The sequence below is a fragment of the Cyprinus carpio genome, chromosome A13 (assembly GCF_018340385.1).
Source record: "Cyprinus carpio isolate SPL01 chromosome A13, ASM1834038v1, whole genome shotgun sequence".
Lineage (NCBI taxonomy): Eukaryota > Metazoa > Chordata > Actinopteri > Cypriniformes > Cyprinidae > Cyprinus > Cyprinus carpio.
This window is the reverse complement of record NC_056584.1, coordinates 17,537,582-17,556,491: the sequence shown is the minus strand read 5'-3', so window position 1 is coordinate 17,556,491 and position 18,910 is coordinate 17,537,582. Positions and strand designations below refer to the sequence as shown.

The following is an 18,910-nucleotide window of genomic DNA, read 5'->3' as shown; positions in this document are numbered from 1 at the left end:
TAATCTAAATATAAAACAACAACAATATCTTGAATATTTATTATTATTTTTATTGATTTCTTTCCTCATCTTGGCATTTTGGTGCCTTAATGTGATTTGTGTGTAACATGTAAATAGAAAAGAATGAGGCTCCAAGTTCCAAGTCGGAACAGATGTTTTCTTTAGCTGATGACTCATTTAATTTGCTCATGTCACTTATATCAGCGAGGTCAGACTCTTCTTTCAATTCAATTTAAACCGCATATTATGTCTCCTAAGAAAGTGACTTTTTGTACTCACTGAAGCCATTTTTGGACCCTAAGTGTATCTATATTACAGGTCTCATTCTCAACACCATTTCATCGTCTATCGTTGCTTACACTGTCAACATAGGATATAACTACCACAGCCTTGGAATGTGATCGTTGTCATTGAATGTGACGGTATCATGACCTTATTGTCATTCTTCTCTGCTTTCCTATTAAGCGCACTGCTCCCAGTAATTTTCGATGAGTCAAGCTGCCTGACTGACGCACTCCAATTAGGCCTGGGCTAGCAGAGCCCTTAACTCCAGCACATGCTGTTCTTCAGGCATGCACGCAGCCGGGCCTTTTTAGCCAATGACAGCAGGGTGACGGTGATGACATTGAGATGGCCTGCTTGGAAGCCTGTGGGCCGCACTAAGGAGACAGAAATATCTTCCTTTGACAGACATGGATACATAGTGCTACGCGTGCAGCTGTCTAAATGTTGCCTCTTTTTGTCTCTCACTTGCTCTGGCACTATCTTTCTCTCTTGATCCCGCACTCACTCTCTTGCTCCCTCTCATTCAATCAACTTAAGCACACTGACTTTTTGTCTGCAGCTGAGGCGAGGGGTCAGTGTTCGGAGGCCAACCTTTAGACACAAGCATTTGAGATGGATGAGGTTGGGGCAGCGACTGGAGCCTGAACACAACCCACAGACAACCTCAGACATTCTCAATTAATCAGGTCACGGTGCAGGGAATAACTCACTCTCTGGTATCTGGGTCTGGACAGTAAAACAATCTACTGCAGTGCATGCAGCCATGCAGCTATTTGCCTCTCAAAAAAGTTGAAACTGTGCTTGTGCATGTGTGAAATATCTGGGAACATCAGCGGATAGCTTGTGACACTTAGCCTTTTTAGCTGAATGTGACGTAATGCTAAGCATTGCAACTTGGCTCCAAAACTCTGACCAGTCATATTAATCTTACAAAAATGTATTCAAGTCTTGTTACACCCCAAAAAGAAAAAGAAACCCATTTTTATGACCAAAAATTACCATTTTATGATAAGTATGCAAATATCATAAACACTGCGAAGTATAAATATTTTACTAACAATGTTATTTTTTCGTATTGCAAAAATGAATTGAGGTAAAATGTGCTTAACTTTAATGAAAATGTCATAAAGTAAAAAAATCTTGGTGCCAGAAAAATAAATGAATGAATAAATAAAAATAATGATAATATTATTCATACTACTACAATACATATTTATAAAAATAACAAATAAAAAACATTATGAGTATACATTATTATTATATATATTTAAAAACAAATAGTATTATAATTTAATAAATAATAAAACTATAACATAAAATGTATATATTTTCATTAACAATTAATTGAGACAATTTTCTGTGATAACATAAAACAATATTATATTTAACTAAATAATGTTATCCATTTTTGCATTGGAGAAATGAATTGAGGTAAAATGTGCTTAATTGTAATGAAAAAAATGTTGCAAAGCAAAACATCTTGGTGCTGAAGAATGAATGAATAAATAAATACAGTTATATTATTGTTATGATTATTATTACATAAATTTACAATTAAAGAAATAATATATCAATATAGAATATAACATTATGAAACAATTTATATCAATGTTTAAGAATTATTATTACATATTATATATAATATAAAATCCTATAATATAAAATTAGCGCCAAGAGGGGCCAAGAACCAGCAAGCTACCTACTTGAACAACTGTCCTATTCCTGTCATCACTTCCATTCAAAGAGTTCTCGAACTCCTTAATTTAAGCGAAATTCCACACTGTAATCAGAAGTTTAATAGTCAGTTAGCGAGACCCTCTGCTAATTAAACACATATCAGAGGCCCCTTCTCCCTCCCTCTCTGTGCTTCATTAACACAAGCGCAAAGGCCTTAAACTCAGTCTGGATGTCTTTCAAGCTCTCCTCCTTTGGAAGGTGTGGGGCTACAGGAGGCCTCGCTGGAGATGGAATCATTTTCATTCAGCTCTTGAATGCCCTGCTGGTTTAAAATGCATACCATATTCGTCTTTCCTCGTAGACATTCAGAGACATCCTTACTGACACTAAAATTTCCTTATCATCTCAGCTCCTTAATTGCTTTGTCACAGCAGTTCTGAGAGAGTGAAGACCGCTACACATCTGCGGATCCTTCTAGGGGCCTTGAACCAAAGGTGGCACCGGGACCCAACATGAAGAGTCTGGGGTGGGGGAAACCAAGAAACTTGGAACATCTGTCTTTCTTCATAGAGTCTATAAAGAGCTCAGAGTTGGAAGGAGAGAATAAAAATATGATTGGAGGGGTAGTATGAGTATGTTTGATATAATGCGTCGGGATGACTGCTGTCAGATACAAGCAAAATGGAGGTTTGTCAAATGAGAGCACCCAATCTGGTGCACACCGCCTGCTACGGATCAAACATAAAAACTGGAAGTGTAATAAATACACATTTTAATGTTGGTCTGGGCAGAATCATAATAGGCTCAGATTTTCTATCCAACAGACTGCATCCGTAAATCAACACCAGATAGATCTGCCAGCCAGCAACACCAACATCGTGAACGCCCTAAATCACCAGCAAATAAATGAGAGAAATTCATATAATCAGTGCAGCTGGATGAGACAGTATGTTCTGATAATTTAAGGCTTTGTTTGAGCTCAGCCTCCACCCCAATACTTCTCAAGCTCTTCCAGGGATCCAGACCAGAACAACTACTAGGAAGCTATTGGCTCCAAAAATGAAACACTTAGGACCAAGTGACTTCTTTTAGATTTCTGATGGAAAACAAATTGAAGGACCACTTTAAATTGTAGATGGTTGAATACTGAATTAAATTAAAATGAAATAAAAAAAAATAAAATGCAGCACTGATTAGCAGTACCTACATAATTTCCAGTGCCAAAAGACAACTCTGTTGTGAATATATATATATATATATATATAAAATAAAACATTATATGATAACACTACTATAATGATGTTCATTTCATTTCAAATGCAACAGAACCGAAAAATGATTCAGTGAGTGAGTAACAGCTCGGAATGTTTCACTGGATAAAAATGAGCCTTATTCAAAACACCATTCTGAATCTTTTAACTGGCTCAGTAAAAGGAAAAAAAAAGGTAAATAGGTTCCTTTTTTTCTAAATATTATACTGTCTTATTATAACTTGACAATATATAAAATAAAGCTAATCTTTGACAGTCTCTATATTAAAATGATATTCCTATTATGCCAGCCAGATTTCACTTATGCATATGCACACTGATCTGCTTCTAGAACTTATCTCTCGTACATCTCAATCTGTGCAACACTGTGCACTAGTGATAATATCTGGAGACGCATTCAGATAAGTAATTCGCATATCCTGTGCAGATGAATAGAATGCAGGTTTGTAATTGTGTAAGCAATGCAGTGATTTGTTTTTGTTCACTCAGACCCTGAGGGCTGGCACCCTTCACACGGCACAGCCCGGGACTGCCAGGAACTACACAATTTGTGATATTATTCAAATGAGCACATTGTTTTCCTGTTTACTGACACGAATGGGAGGGGAGAGACACAACTCAACAAGATTAAATCATTCAGAAACAGTCAGCCTCTGCATGAAAGTAGCATTTGAAATGTATTGCTCAAATTATTCAGAGCCATTAATGCATGTGTCCACTCTTGATGCACTGTATATTACACTCATTCATCATGGCTGCATAGCCTGGCAGGCTAACAGAAAACAGCTTTTGTAATCATATAGCTTCCTGTCACGGGTAGCACACACGTCTGTGCATTTAATGATTCAGATGTTAGTTTTTATTGGCAAACAACTGACAAAGGAAAAGTTTCACTGTTATGACAACCTATGAGTAACAATAATTTCAAATGGTTGAGTTTCTGAGTTTTTAAAATCAATAGGTTACAAGACTAGACTACATTGCACGCTCAAATGTATGCTACACTGGAACAGTGTTCTTGACTATCAGCTTTGGCATAGTGTCAAACTGTGACCCCTATCAGGATGCTAGCTGCCACTGGCATAAACGCAACACAGATGCAAAATCCACTGCCTCTTCACCTCCAAAAGTAAGATGAAGAACATCCCAGCCTAAGCTTTCATTTCCCATTTACACAAAAGACATACTTCCAGAGGAATCACCACATCTGTCCCGCATTGAACAGTCAGTGCTCTTCATGAATGCACTTTTGGCATGGGTAGAAGGGATATTTCAGCTTGTTTCAACACCTTCCATTCAAAAGGGGTGTTGAACTTAATCTGAGCCAACAATGAAAAGAAAAAGGAAAAAAGTAAAGTAACTTAATGGCAAACCTCCATTAACAACAACAAAGTGCCAGTATATAGGCAATTCATGGCAAAGCTGTCTTATTTGACTGAGAGTGAGGCTGATCGGTTCATTCAGATGAACAAAAATTAACAGTTTGTTTTAAATGATTCACTGATTCATTACCTGAAAAGAACTCTCAGAAGAGCATTTTTATGGTCTTTTTTTGTAGAAATTATTTACTAACCTGCTGCTTTATTCAACTTCAACTTAACTTGTGTAACTTCAACTTAACTTAACTTACTGTTCTCAACTTCAACTTAACTGTAGTGGACCACTGACACTCCTATTTGAGATTGTAGATAGTGTGTCAATGGTCCATTTGAGACATAGGTGGCGGTAATGCACTTATAAGTCTGCGATCCACCATAAAGCAAGAAAAAGAAGACGCCTCACATGCCTGCTGCTGAGAACGCACATAGGAGGACGTGCTCAGAAGAGTTCTAACAGTTCGGACATTGTGTGAATCAGAGGAAAAACGATATAAATACTGTTCAGTTTCTTGCACAGACCGATCGTTTAGTGTCTTTACACATCAATGTATAGTCACGAGTCGCGAGGTTTAATTTGGTTTTGTTTGTGTATGTCTTTTTTTAGTTTTATTGTATGTTTTAGCTGTGCTTCCCATCTACTTACATTATAAGAGTGGTAGACTGCACAGTTTGAGTTAAAAATCTTGGTTTGTGTTCTACTGATGAAACAAAGTCACCTACATCTTAAATGCCCTGGGGGTAAGCAGATAAACATAAAATTTTCATTTTTGGGTGAACTATCCCTTTAAGACTGAAATAATAGACCTTAGTCAGGGTAACATATTTAATTTTTGACAGGAAAGGAAACAAGGCTCTGAGGGGTAGAGGTACAGGACATTCAATGGATTGTACAGTTGAGTAAAAGCATACAGATAGTTCACTTGACTAAACGTCTATCTGAAAGAAATGTTCATTAGAAAAAGTAAAAACTCCATAAAACAGTTTTGACAGTTGAGTTGGCAAAATGTATGTGATCTATGACCTTTATTCAGTGTGTGTCATTGTAAAGACTGAATCTATACCTCACAGCCTTGTTTGATTCGCATTAAATTCAATCTGGCGTCTAACTTGACAAAGGTCTATGGATTTAATATATGGCTATATCAAAATAAAAAAGTTATTTTAACTTGTACTAATATTTCAAAACATTACTGTTTTTAATAAAATAAAATAAAAATGCAGCCTTTGTGAACAATTTTCTTTCAAAAACATGCAAAACAATCTTACCAACAAACTTTTGAATGGTAGTGTATACATTTAAAAAGTTACAGTCACTTTAAATAGCTTTTTTCTTAGTAACTTGTAGTGTAGCTAACTACTTCAAACTATAGTTTAAATATTTAAAGCATCGAGTAGATTTCAGCTTGGAAAACTACAGTTTTAGTACACTGCTACAACTGGCCGAGGCTCTGCTATTATCAATGGAGGACACAATAATTCACAGAGGAAAGTACTACCTTCCCACAGATCGAAAAGAGAAACAGAATTGGGAGTGTTTTCATCTCAGATGTGTTTTCCTCCTGTAACTGCGGAGGCTAGATATCAAAGAGAAGTGAATCTTGGGTGCTACAGGAGCTGGGATGTTGATGTTAATGCCTGTGGTGTGAGCTAATCCTAAGTGTGCTGACATCCTTTTTCTTTATCAAAGACACCATGTGGCTTGTACTGTACATATGCCCAGAGAAAACTTCACTGTCCAAGTTATTTCTTACTGTGTTGCTTTATCATTTGGTATGGGAGACAACAAAGACATAAATATTATTATTTCATTACATGAAAAAGAGGTGGCTAGACTTGAAAATTAAAATGTGTAATTTCTGCACCACTAAATTTGCGAACAGGTTATCAAACTTTCCCTCTGTGTGCCACTGCACAGTCAGACAGCCCTGCCCCCAAACTCACACTAATAGTTGGGCCAATGTTTTTTTTAGGGTTAGGTTGCTCAAACAGAGTAATACATTAAGTTGTGATTACAAAATTACACACTTAAGCTTTCAATTATATTTTAAAATATATAAAATACATAAATAATCACGCCAATTTTTTCTCAAAAAAGTAAATCACCAGCTACTTAGCCATGTTTGAGGAGCCACACAATGTAAGAGGCAAGTCACAATACTATTGGAAAATGAGGGTGGAAAACCAAGTCAGCCTCGCACAGAGCATCACTGCCTTCGCCACAGCTGGGGATGCTCGCCTTCTTTTTTTTTTTTTTTTTTTTTTTATAAAGACCGTGAGTTACCTCAGCTGCTTCCCATCCTGCCCCTTCTACTTCTGGGTACAAGGTCTTGATGACGTGCTTTCTTCCCTGAAGTGCACAAAGAGCTGATGAAATCATGGAGGGCACCTTTCTGCCATAACACATTACAGCAGTTCCTCTGTTCTAACCACCCTTGACAGTGGTCCAGCGAGGGAATATACGGGGGTTCCCCGGGTGTAGAGAGCGATTGCAGTGCATTTGCACAAAAGATGCCGCCACATGAAGGTGCCGTCTGAGACTCCCATCTAGAGCACATAAATTACCTCGTCCTTTTTTTGCAAGAGCTTATACTGCTTCTGGACAAGCTGTATCTGCTCTGCACACCATGGCTATCCTACTAGTATTCAGGCCAGGGTCTGCACAAGGGTGGTCCCAACACGGAGCATGCAGGAACCGAATTTAGTGACTGACTATGCCATTTGGGTTACGAAGGTCATGGCGCAGGCTCTGGGAGGGCAATGTCCACATCTGGGGTGCAGGAGCACCACTTTTGGCTCAAACTGGCAGAGATGTGGGATGCTGAGAAAGTGTGCTTTCCCGACGCCCCCAATTTCTCAGGTTGGTCTCTTTGGCGACACTGTCGAAGAATTTGCACAGCAATTCTCCACGGATAAAAACAAACGGAGGCCAGTAAATGCATCCTGCCTCGGCGTGGGTTAGGTTCTACCCCTGCACTCCTGTTCGGTGCTGGGGAAGGCCCCCTCCGAGGACTCCTGAGGCCCCGCAACAGCTTGGGTTGGCAGTCAAGCCTGAACAGCAGCCAGTCACTCGCAGGAAAGAGGCACCGCCAGCCTGTCCTCAGGAAGCTAAGAACTCTTCGTAGCGATCCTGAGATGGGTGAACCAGGGAGGAGGAACCAGCTGACCTGCCTAGCTCCACTTCCGCTGTGGGGACGGAAGGTGGATCCTGCTGGGCTCTGGCTGTCTGCCACATGGCAGAGCAGTCACCAGATGGTCATTTAAAGAGCTATTTTCTCCTTCCCATGTCACACTCCTGGCATTTCTGGCCCTCCCATGTATGCTAAGATTGGGCATCAGAACCTGTTTGGATGCAGATTCTGATGCAACAGGACAGTCATCGAGTCCGTATGATGCATGTCAGCTAACTCTGGTTACCGCATTTGTCAGTGACTTCTTTGACCTGGAGGACAAGGCATTGTACAACCCAAAGGACATATGTCCTCTGCCACTGTGACTTCTGTTCCACAAAGCAGCAGGAACCCTGCCCCAGGTACATCAAATGTAATTTCAGTGAGACTGTTGGCAAGGTGTCTGGGTGCTTGGTTAAACTCCCCGGCCCTTCCTGATGGCTCCTCAGGACCATTTGGCTCGGCTATGTGATTCAGTTCACCAGGCATTCGCCGAAGTTCAGTGGCATTCTGTTACCTCAGTGTGTACACAGAATGCTGCTGTTCTTTGATGTTAACCTGTGTCAGGTACCAATTGGTTCATGGCAATAGACCTGAAGGACGCATGCTTTCATGTCTCGGTCCTTCCAAGACTCAGGTTGTTTCTTCTGTTTGCCTTCAAAGGACAGGCATATTAGTACAAAGTTCTTCCCTTCGAGGCTGCCCTTAACCCTCTAAGGTAAGTGGGCATTCACATTCTCAATGACTGGCATATTTTAGCTCACGTGTGAGAGTTGGTTTGCACATACAGTTCTTTGACCACCTAGCACAAATAGGACTTTGTGTCAAATTAAAAAAGAGCAAACACTCCCCTGTGCAGGGTATCTCTTTTTTCAGTGTAGATTGGACTTGTTCACTATGACAGCAGGCCTCTCAGAGGATCGTGTTTGGTCTGATTGTGCCCTTCCCCTGGAAGAGAAGGTCCCTCATCAGGGGAATCCGCCAAAGAGGAGCAGATGGCAACAGCAAAAGCTCTCCCAGGGGAAGAGTACAATCAGGCACCCACGCCCAGATCTCTGGAACGTCTGTGTCTGGTCCCTGGATGTGATCAGGAGGAACTCGGAGGTCTTTCACCTGCAGTGGTGAATACCATTACACAGGCTAGGACCCCCTCTAAAAGGCAGCTATATGACCTTAAATGGCGCATTTTCGTTAATTGGTGTTGTTCCCATGGAAAGGATCCTCAAAGATGTGGCATTGGACCTGCGCCATCCTTCCTCAAGGAGGGCCTGGACTGGCGCCTGTCATGCATCTACACTCAAGGTGTACGTGGCCGCTATTGCAATGAACCACAACACGTACATTGCAGATCGGTGGGGAAGCACAATCTGGTTATCAGATTCCTAGGAGGCACCCAGTGGTTGAAACCTCCAAGACCACGCCTCATCCCCTCTTAGGATCTCTCAGGCTTTCAGTCTTTCAGGCTTTACAGAGAGATCCGTGTGAGCCCCTTTAGTCAGTTGGACCTATTGCCCTCTCTATGAAAACTTCCTTCCTGACTGTGCTCAATTCTATCAAGAGGGTAGGGGATCTCCAAGCCCTCTCCATTAATGAAATGTGCCTAGAATTCAGGACGGCAGACTCTTGTGTTGTCCTGAGACCCCGGCCTGGATATGTGCCCAAGGTTCCCATAACTTCTTTTAGAGATCAGGTGGTAGACATGCAAGCTATCCCCCCACAAGAGGGGGACCCTGACCTGTCACTGTTGTGCCTGGTGTGAGCCCTACGCATCTATTTGGAATCCACACAGAGTTTCAGACTGTCTGTACTAACTCTTGAACTCAAGGTGGCTGGTAGGATGTGAGCTTGCATTTAGCAACTTCCCCTCTCTGAGGTGATAATGTACGCTTACTGAGTCCAGTTCAGTTCCTTCTTATGAACCCTGGACTACCCTTCCATTACTCATGGCACTCCCTTACGTACCTGAGTTTAACAGAGGAACTTGCTACAGGAATCCATTACGAGTAAGTATCCCTTGAGTAAGCTCTCATAATGGATTAGTGCTCCGTATGATGTGGCTCCCTTTAGTGACCCCATAAGTGTATTAGTCCACTGCTCTGTTCCGAATAGGATTCATTGTTTCCCTTAGACAGACAGTCAGCCTGTTACTTGTTTCTATGCTTGGTAGTTCTCCCCTTATGCGGAGACCACCACAGAAAACTTCTCTATGTAATACTACCTTTTAGTAAGTCCATAGGATATATCTCCATATGTTAACTACCCTTTGGTAGGATGTGGTCTCCATAGTGTTCTTTTCCCACATGGGAAAACTAACACTTACCCAACGTTACAACCAGCATTTAGGCTCCAGCTGGAGTTGACCTCTGCCTTACATGACGGCTCTCCATGATGTTGGAAAGTGAGGTCATAAGTCTTGGACATTGGAAGGTTACGAGGTGGTAAGGTGCATTTGGTCGTGGAACGCTGGACTTGTCAACATCTGCGCCCCCATGGACTCATAACGCAGTTCAGCAGCTGTGGCATTTAGTATAGAGACTGCTAGTGTCAGAACTTCGACACAACACTGAAGTGACCATCTGAAAGGGAACGTCTCTGTTACGTATGGTAACCCTCGTTCTCTAACAGAGGGAACGGAGACGTTGTGTCCCTTATGCCACAACTCAGAACTGCTTCTGAGTGGTTGAGATGCTTCTTGACTCCTCAAAACAAAACGAGTAAGCAAATGCATTGCTGGCCTATTTATACCTGGATGTCCAGGGCGTGGCCAACTATGCAAATTTTGCTAATTTCATTGGCCTTTTCTCAATGTCAGAGGTGTCTGGGCTCCCAAGTGCAACCCCTAGTGTCGAAACTTTGACACAACGTCTCCATTCCCTCCATCAGGGAACGAGGGTTACCACACATAACTGAGATGTTTTTTTTTTCTGTTCTCATATCTTCTTTTCTCAGGTCAAAATGTTATTAATCTGCATTTTGATCTTGTTCCCTTATATATATATATAAATATATAAATATGTTTATAATTATAACTAAAATTAATAATAATACTAACACATTTAAAGTTTAAATATAATAAAAAGTAATAATAATAATTATGACAATAACAACAATTAATAATAACAATAAGTACATATAAAATATGTTTTATACATTTTTAGTTCGTACATTTACATATTTTATAAATTATACAAATTCTTATCAAATGTTTCAAATCCATGAAACCAGGAGTAAAATATTAATTTAACATATGAATATAAAATATTGAGCCTCGTTTTCAGAAATTTGTCTTAATTTTATAAAAGTACAAAAAATTATGGGAAAAAAAGTTTTCATATTTTAAATATATTGTTCTGGAAAACATGATGAAAATGCACATTAATCAAATTTTTGCGGTGAAGAACACAAAAGAGAAATAAAATTAAAAAGAAGTGGAAATGAAAAGGAGAAAAAAATAAAAAAGAAAGCTGCCGAGACCCCTTTCAGGAAGTATCGCCCCTCCTTTGCTGTAATGAGGTTAACTGTTAAAGCATGTGCAGAATACAGTCTCTCTTTATACACAGCAATGGAAAGGTCACCTGCTATCACATCAAGGCCCCCGTCTCGGTACAAAGCAAGTGTAAAATTACAATTACACCTTAATGAATGGCATATTTCATTACATACATGCTAATTAAAAAGTTTTGGATACAACTCTGGCTGTGATAAGCATCTGCTTTAGTACCATGGCAGACTGCTCAATCCTCAGAGCTACATGTTGCTTTGTTCTGAGGAAGGGAAAAAAGACAAGAGCATATGCGTATTGGAAAAGGGTAGCGTTTGTGAGGCGGTTCTTGCACTACTTTCAGAGCGGGGCCTCTCACTGCAGTGTCAGTGTTCCAGGTAGAGTATGGGAGGAAAGGCTGGTGTTCTGGCTTCTGTAACGGGCACCCGTCTACACAGGCTGACGTGAGTGCGCAGCGCGCTAATCGCTTTAGCTGATCCCGCTCGGCTGTGTGTGAGGCAGATGTTTGTCAGGCTACAGCACTGCTCAGCGTTCACACTGCACTAAGCGAGATTAACCACCACTTCTATATATTTATTTATTTCTCTCCTTGCCCCCGCCTGTCCCAATTCTTAATCCCTGACTAAAAAGCGGAGGGCAAAAAAATAGCGATCATTTCACAGAAATGTGTTTTCCTCCACGAATTTCCAAGAATGGCGTTGGGGAGAACTGCCTATAATAAGACAAATGTTTATGAAACAGCGACAAGGCCACTCTATCATATCGACACACAGCTCTCTGAGGTCTTGGAAATATTTTCCTGGTGTAAGTCAAAAAATTAGAAACATTTGAAGTGAGAAACCCTAGCCCTTGTCATTTGATCCCTTTTCCCCTTTCTTTCTTCTCTGTTGTTCCATTATGCAGGTGCTGGAGGCCTGAGGGTATGAGGCATCCGCAGGACTGGGCTGTGTGCAGATGTAGCTACCCTGTGCATAAACACTACCAGACGTCCATCCAGCCCAGCTCTGCTCTGCTGTATATTACTCACAGGCTTTCAATTTGGCCAAATCAACCCAGCGTGCTCCTCTATGCCCACCACGCTCCCATGAAAAGGCATAGTTGTCCGGAATATGTAAACATCTCGTAGCTTATGGCAGAGGACGGGAATGACCCGCTGCCGGTACAGAGTACAATGTGCAAAGGTCAAGCGTTATCCAGATGTTACGTACTTTGTTCTAAGCCGCTTGAATTGTTGTTACTGTTTCGTGATTTTTCATGAGTTTTGAGACAATGAGAGTCATTTACATACACTCATAGTGACCATATGAAAATCTTTAGTACTAGGGGTCAACCAGGATTTCTTTCAAATAGCTGATGCTGATATGTAGAATGACATACATGAGTTGCTAAAAACATCAGAGCTGTGGCAAAGAAAGTAGTGTGTTGCAAGTGACATATAAAGGGCTGCTGTGCTTGATAAAGGTTCAAGACTGGCCTGAGTTACATCCTAGTCCTCTTTTTCCCTGTTAGTTATTTCATTTTGGTTATTCACTGCCCTAAAAGCAAGCAAGCAAACAAACAAACAAATAAAATGTATTTATATATTTTTACATGAAAAAAAATGTAAAAAAATATGAACGCATATATATTTTTCCTCCATTTTAAATATTTGCATATATTTATGCATTTATTGTAACAAAAATACTACTATGTTTAATGTTTAAAAATAACAAAAAGTACTAAATTATGAAAACAACTAATAATAAGCAAATGTAAATATATATTTTATATATACATTTACATATTTTATATAAATTCTTATAAAATGTTTCAAAAATATGAAACCATATATTTTTTTCTTTGCTATATTTTTCTCATACATTTTGATGGCCTAAATTTATTTTAATAGTCAATTGCAAGTAAGCTAATGATTGTTCTACTAAAGCCTAAGCCTAAAGGTTCAGGTATACTTCATTTTCTGCATTCTGCTCAGTCTCGCGCACAGCAGTTTCCACATGGATGGATGAGTTCGACACATGCGCAGTACCACCTAATGACTCTAAACATGAAAGTGGACTGTCTGAACATTTCACCTTGCGTGCACACTGTTGTATGCGCACTGTCCGCTTGGACACAAAAAATGGTGAGTACTTAGGACAAAAAAAAAAAAAAATGCACAGGAAACACTGCTTTAGAATCAAAAACAGTACTAATCTAAATGGAAAAAGGCAATAAATTAATTGTACAGTAAGGAAAAACATCTAAATTTACAGGCACTATAAATGAAAAAAGGAAAAATAAAACCTTGAACCATGAAATTTAAAGAAAACAACTTCAAATTTAAAGGCATGCCAACCTGTGTGTTCTGCAAGCTGGGAGTAACGTCAGCAGCCCCCCCTCCCCCTCCCCACCCTTCATATATTCCGTGGAGAAGGTCCCTCCGTGAGCTCCCGTCTACACTAGGGTCCACCGCACCTGCAAAAAAATAAAAGACACGTTACACCTTCAGCTTGAAATTAGAGTATCCTCCCAGGACTGCTCTCCAAACCAAAGTAATTCACTTCACACATACACCCCTGACGATCTGACATTTCCCGCTCTACTGATGTATCCTGCACAGGTCTGGTATGGCATGTTTTGTTTGTGTTGCGCTGGGGAGTTTTCAGCTAGAGTGACATCAAACGCAGCCACCCTGGGCTGTCTAGGAGTAAAGACTCCTGCTATAACCCGCTTCCCACTGCTCACAAACTGCGTCCTTCCGAAAGGTTATCATAGAGCCGCTTTGTCACTCCTAATCCAGAATTCATTATATATAGCGGTTACCACACTTTAACACGATACGTTTCTTAAATGGCTGGGTGAGCTCCTTCACAGTTCGCTGGGAGTTAAGGACAGTGTAAAACAAAGGGGAAGAACAGAGAGATGCTTTATGAAATTGCAAAAGCGCTATAAACATGTAGAGTGTTATGTGTCAGCAGCCAATCTAATTTACTGACCTCACAACTAACTGCACATTGCCAGGTAAGCCAATTAAGTGCCTATTAACCCTGTATAAGTGATAGGGATGGAGAATCTTTGGTTTCTTGGCATGAACTGCCACCCTGTGACAGGGGTTCCCGGGGCTGCTTTCTGAGTGACGGCAACGGGAAGGTCAGACGGTAATGTGCGGCATAAATGTGCAAGTGATAATGATGGGGCACTCTCATCATACCCGGCTCAGATAGCTGCTAACTGGATTGGATGGCTGACCATCACATCTCTCAGAGCATGATACACATATGTTCTAAGTTGACGAGAACAGGATCAGCAGATGACAATGTGCAGCAATGTCTGCGATGGAGCAAACACAGAAACACTGTCCCTGTTGTGCTGGTCAAATTGCAAATGTGAGGCATAAAGAGAAGAGCCAAGTCTCTAACTTATCCAAGCAGATGTTTCAAGGCAGTTTTTTGGACCTCATCTTAACCATCACTGATATGCATCATTTGGACATTTCTAAATGATTAGACTTACAAACTTCTACATTGCGAGTAAATTACCCGCTTATTTACATATTTATTTATTTATTTACTTATTTACACACTCACTCAAACACACACACTTACACACACACACAAACCAATGGCAAGGTGTGGAGGACTGACCTAACTATAATCCAAAACTTGCATTGAATTAGTTGTATCATAGAGACTTGGTGGTGGATTCTTTGACTTGGGCCAATTAGCAGCAACCTACTAAACTACAAAAAGCCCTAGAAACTACATAGCAACATGGAAAAAAAAAACACTCTGAACACATTAGCAATGACAGCAATGTGGCTACCACCCACAACACCCTGACAACTTGGATGGGTAAGTGATCAAATTCAGATTTCAACAGACTTAAGTAAATCTTTTTGTGTGTGTGAGTGAACTTATTTCATATATCAATATGAACAATCAGAGTGAGGATTCTACTTTAGCAACTACTTTAGTCTTTGAGCAAGTGGAACAATTGGCCATTTTACAGAAACACAATTAGAGGCTGTGAAATGAGTACATGCTTCATTCCAGGAGAGGAAGATTACCATTTCTGCATATTTGAATCCACTAGAAGGCAATCACTGAAATATGCAAACATTCATGAGAAATAAATGTAGTGGAAAATTTGGTGCATATCTGCAATCAAGTTTCATGTGCAGATCTAGGAAAAAAGAAGGGAGCTAAGGCAAATCAAACTGATATCGAGTATCAACTGTTTCACAATGAGGTTTAAAAAAAAAACTAAAAAAGCATGCCTGAGTAATAGCATGTGTTTTAAAATGAGAGAGATTATTGGAAGTGTCAATACAGTTACTAATTCAGAGAAAACACATGCATATGCTTTTAAAATGTGTGATCACTCTTTATGAAGTGCTATATACAAGTCATTTTCCACTCAAGTGTTGGACAAGTGCCTTTCCATTGCTCGCAGGCCTATTCTGACAAAGTCATGAACAATAATTGTGAAAAAAAAAAACACTAAAAAGCATAAAATAAAATTAACCACATATTTATCTTTTAACTTTATACAGCCTATTATTTGCCAAAAGGATTTCCTTTAGTTAAATTATATAATAGTAGTGTAATAATTTTAATTTAGACATAATATCTCTAGACTTTAATTAAACAGCCATGTACTCTCTAACACTGCACAATTCCATTGATTTGCTTCAACCCTTCAAAACCATGACCCTTCTCCAACCTCTAAATGCGACACGCTCCTGCATGCACGTAATTCTCTGCATACTAAAATTCAGGTATATTTCTGAAAGAACCAGTCATTTTCACATAACACACCCTTAATTCAATTTAAACAGACTACTAAATGTTGAGTCATGACATGTAGAAAGAAAGAAAGAAAAAAATCAATGTAACCAGCAGTGCAAACAGTTGATAATTGCGAATGGAAGTGGGGGGCGGGAGTGCAAACATCATCTGTTAAGGTGAAACAGTACAGTTCTTCACTACAGACAAGAGTCGGTTGGCAGAACCCTGCCAACAGCAATAATTGATCATTTACATGCAAATAGAGAAGGCAAAAAATGGGTTCAATCTTAAAAAAAAAAAAAAAACGGTAAGCATTTTGAAGTGCTGCCTCACACAGGCATCCAGCAAAATCAATTCACACTCTGAAGAAACAGTTTTCCTCAGCTGGAGATAATGTGCCACACTATGGGTTGTCAGATACTTATCAGAGGGAAATTAGCTGAGAAATACTCCCCCCACCCAAAAAAACAAACAGGTCAAGCATTCCACCTCGCTCCCAAATCAGTGATATCATCAACTGGAGCTCCAGAGTAAATGTCAAAAATGTAAACGATTTGAGCACAGTCCCTTCCAATTGGTCATTTCTAAAACATCCTGGGGATATAACAGAAAGTGAATACTTTATTTAAGAGTGGAATGATTCCTTCTGTTGTGTAGCCACTTCTGCAGCACACTGCAAAGCCATTTAGTGCTGTTGTATGTGTCAGATCTTCAGGGATGATTTGATTAAAACACTTAATTTACTTTGGTTTACAGAGGTCTATATAAAATACACAACAGATTTCAGATTCTCAGATTTTCCATCTGAGAAATTTAGCAAAAAATTGTCATTTAGCTATCTTTATTACTATTACTTATTTCCCTTTAGCTGAAAATTGTAATTTTTCCTTTAACACTTTTAACAATTTTATTGGAATTGTTAAAGTACTTTCCCCAGCTTAAAGGCCATTCCACACTGAGCGCAATGCGAAAAAACGAGGCGAATCACTGACGAACAGTGCTTTCACATCGAGCACGAAACTATTTATGGCCTTCTGCTAATTTCTGCCTGCATGCTAGGTGGCGCTGACCAGCAATGTATTTTTCCACTTTAAACCATCATCGAGTGCTTGTAATAACTTCCGATTGTGATCTATAGCCTAGTTGATTTTGATTCTAGGCAGACATGCACTCTTTGTATGTTTAATAATGCCACACACTGCTTATTGTCATAAAAATCCTTTATTGTTATAAAAATACCATGAGCTGTAAACAAAACAGATACAGAAAATATAGTCATAATCATGTCTACTTGCCTTCATATTTCATGTGTAGAAAAATTTTATTAATACGGAAGATTTAGAGTGAACGCGCTCTGACTCTCCAGATCACATAATTCAGTGGATAATTAATAGAAATTATATTAAGAACATGTAAGAATAAATCCGTTCTGAGATACCAAAGATAACAAAAACTCATCCACTGTGACTCTATTCTCTCTCGGGATACTCTTCTTCTGTGTTACAGTAGTTTAAACTGGTTTTTGAAACAGTGCCACCACTTGCCTTTTTGTGCAATAGCAGCTGCTCTGGGCACGTAATGTAATGCTCAACTCTTATTGGACGGCCCGTGTTTTCGCTTTGCAAAACTGAAAAATTTTGTCAAACTTGTTAGAAAAAAACATTCGCATTTTCGGTGCACGAATGTTCGCAGTCTATGTAGAGGCATCCATAGGAATCTGTTTTATTCCAGCGCGTCATTGCGTCTGATATTAGTTTCGCTTTTTCACGCTCAGTGTGGAAAGGCCTTAAGGATGAAACATCGCTCAGTTTGTTTGAAAATTCCAACCAGACCAACACAGCAGAACAACTTAGCTCTGCCAAGAGTGAGTTTAGGGGCAGAACTATCAGTTCATCAACCAATAAAAGACAGGAGGAGTTTTCAGGATACTTGTTTGAAACAGTAACTATTTATGATTCTAGCGGTACAGAAATAACAAACTTAATCTTTAATGAAACAGACAACAGTCATCTTCTAAAAACCCCTTTGGTTCAAATATCAGTGCACAAACAGACCCAAAGTAAAACAGTACTGGTTGCATTAAAAGCATAACTGTGCAGAAATGCATTCAATGCCCAGGCCAGATGTTCATGCCTGTCAGAGAAGCCCATCCAGATACAGATCTAACAAAAAGAAACTTGGTTTTCTGTTTAAGAGAACTGTTTTAACATACTCTCTGCTACTGTAAAATTATTATAACTGAATAATGTTCAACGTAGCAAACATGCTTTTCTACTTAATAGAGATGTAACAATTCACTCAACTCACGATTCGATTCACAATTTTGATTTCACGGTTCGATTTTCTCTTTTTTTTTTTTTTTACAAAATGAGATTGGAGACATTATACAGTAAATTAAAAGGTGTCATTATAAATTAGAGGTAGTCACTGGATTTTAATCATGATCCAAACAAAGATGCAGCATACATGCAGCATGGGTAGTTTTTAATCTAAATTGGACTGTATAATTTCAAAATTTGAAGCATAAACAGAATGGTCTGACTTTAGTTTTGTGAAACTATACTACATAAAACATACCTGAACGAAACAGCAGATGAGCTTAATTAAACGTAGATTCACTCTCTGACAGCAGGTGGTGCTTATGAACAGCAATGAGACAAGTGTTTCCTAGGTTACCACTGTAAGCAAAGCAGAGCTGCACTTTTGAACACTACTTTAATACGCATTGTTCAGAGGCAAGAAGAAAAGAAAATACCACGTAAACTTTTCTAAAGATAGTCCGTTCCCCTGAGAGATACATTCAAATAAACTCCTACTCCAATTGTATCATGATTTGTTTGGCACCTCAATCGATTTGAATAGT

General features: G+C 39.4%; 1 protein-coding gene across 7 annotated transcripts in view; it reads right to left on the bottom strand.

The window, feature by feature from the left end:
* Positions 1-18,910, bottom strand: part of LOC109100683 (zinc finger MIZ domain-containing protein 1-like) — a 124,925-nt gene that overhangs the window by 79,163 nt on the left and 26,852 nt on the right. For all 7 annotated transcript variants that reach the window (XM_042769097.1, XM_042769098.1, XM_042769101.1 and 4 more), the window contains exon 2: positions 13,617-13,735. The gene's annotated coding sequence lies outside the window, so the exon portion shown is untranslated. The remainder of the gene's footprint in view (positions 1-13,616; positions 13,736-18,910) is intronic.